Source organism: Octopus bimaculoides, chromosome 15, assembly GCF_046866305.1.
Source record: "Octopus bimaculoides isolate indiv1 chromosome 15, ASM4686630v1, whole genome shotgun sequence".
NCBI classification, from domain to species: domain Eukaryota; kingdom Metazoa; phylum Mollusca; class Cephalopoda; order Octopoda; family Octopodidae; genus Octopus; species Octopus bimaculoides.
Genome location: NC_142942.1, coordinates 15,362,147 through 15,364,646, shown reverse-complemented (window position 1 = coordinate 15,364,646; position 2,500 = coordinate 15,362,147).

Genomic DNA, 2,500 nt, shown 5'->3' with positions numbered 1-2,500 from the left:
GGTGTTTTTGTTATGTATTTGTCTGAATATTTTTTTATTATACCTAAGGCACCTACTATGATAGGAATTGTTTCTGTTTTTAGATTCCACATTCGAGTTATCTCTATTTCCAGGTCTTTGTATTTTGAAAGTTTTTCCATTTCTTTTAGAGAAACGTTGTCATCTGCTGGTATTGAAACATCAATTAGAAGGCATTTTTTTTCCTTCATGATCTTTGACAACTATATCTGGTCTATTTGCCTTAATTTCTCTATCTGTGTGTATTGGCATATCCCAGAGTATGGTTGCTTTCTCGTTTTATTATTATTATTATTATTATTATTATTATTATTATTATTATTATTATTATTATTATTTGTTTGATCTTTGCTTTGTATTTATACAAGTTGACTCCAAGTCTCACCCAGAGACTTCAAGAGACAAGTTAGAAGTTCATGTTGGTGTTATGACTAAGGTGCCATATATTTGGTTTTTGCACATAGTGTTGTTCTAGAGAATGTTTAAGAAACCATAAGAAAATTGTTTTAAAATTTGAGATTACATAGACAGTATTTTACGTAGGATGTGGGCAGTTCCCATGAGCAAATTTCTTTTGAATTTCTGCCATTTTGGGGTTTCTTGGTATCTGAGCTAGGTAGCAATCATCCCCTTTTGCTATCATTCCTAGGGCACCTATGACAACAGGTATTGTCGTAGTCTTCCGTTTCCACGTTTTACCAATTTCTATTTCAAGATCTTTATACTTGCTCAGTTTTTTGGTAGGTCTTGACAAATACGTTTATATCGATTGGGACATTTATATCAATGAAGAAGCATATTATTATTATTATTATTATTATTATCATCACCATCATCATCATCATCATCATCATCATCCTCATCATCATCATCATCATCATTATTATTATTTGCAATGATTACGACCAAGTTTAGCATTATGATATATAAAGAATTTAGTGATCTTTCACTTTATAAACATATAAGTGCATAATTGAAAATTTGAAAACAGAAAAATAAAACTGGGGATGTACAAAAATAGACTTGGCTTCGCGAAACGAATGAGTGCTTAAAAGTAGGTTTTTAAACGTTCTTTTATTTCTTTTTTTTTTTTTTTTCGTTTCTCAATAGAATTTATGTAATAGAGTTATGGAGATTTCATCATAGAAAATAACACATTTTTCTTACACACGCGCGCGTGTGTGTGTGTGTGTGTGTGTGTGTGTGTGTGTGTGTGTGTGTGTGTGTGTGTGTAAATGTAACGACAAATTGACAAGTCATATCGAAAAGTAAATAAAAATATTATTTTTGAAAGTTTACGGCTGTGAGATTTATGGACTTCTGAATGGGGTTGTATGTCTGTCCGGCCAACAGCATCATTTACGTAACTTACGAAGATTGCATCACAGAAAATAAGACGTATCTTACATAAACCAAACAAGCTCGATGTATCACTAATTGCCAACTGACAACTCAGGAGTTTCTCTTCCGTAAACTTACAAATAATTTTTTTGTTTACGTTTCGAAATAGGTTGTCAATTTGCAATTACCTATATATATATATATATATATATATATATATATATATATATATATATAAACAAATAGTAAATGAGTATATGCATATATACATACAGGTATGTGCATACCGACATCCACCTGTATGTATAGGTGCATATCTGAGTACAGGACATTGCAAACAAAACGTAGACGAGAAAACACACAAGCCACATAGAGAACATTCTCCTTCATCAGCTACCCCCGTTTTAACACCGGCGTTTCGAAGAGCTGGGTAGGACGCATCGTTAAAACGGCTCTTCCCATGGACCGCAAATTAAATTTGTATACACAAATTAAACCTTGCCATGGAGGAATGTAGTGGCGGACAAAAAACAAGACAGGAAAACAAACAGAAAAGGCTATAAGGCTAGACGGGAAAAATTATGTGTGTATGAACGCTGTGAGGCACGAACTTGAAAGTGGGGACGAAGTAAGTTCGCGTGTTTGCTCGGCGATAGCCAAGGAAGAAAAGGATTATTGACCGGAAGCATGTGACCATGCCGGTGTAAGGGGAAGAGAGAGAGAGTGGTAGAGGGAGAAACAAAGGGAGGAAGTAGAAGAATAGGTGAGCAACGAGAGGAAAGAGGAAGAGAGGAAGTACGAGGGGGGAAAAGAGATACGTAGTAGTAACAGAGGAAGAACGAGAGGGGTAAAGAGAGATACGTAGTAGTAAACAGAGGAAGAACGAGAAGGGGAAAAAATGAAGAGGAAGGGAAAGAGAAAGAGATAGAGTAGCGTCGGAAAATATAAAGTTGCGAAAACTACTTACAGATTGGTGACGCTGCGTTCGGTCATGTAAAAACAAATAGTAAATGAGTATATGCATATATACGTACAGGTATGTGCATACCGACATCCACCTGTATGTATAGGTGCATATCTGGGTACAGGACATTGCAAACAAAACGTAGACGAGAAAACACACAAGCCACATAGAGAACAT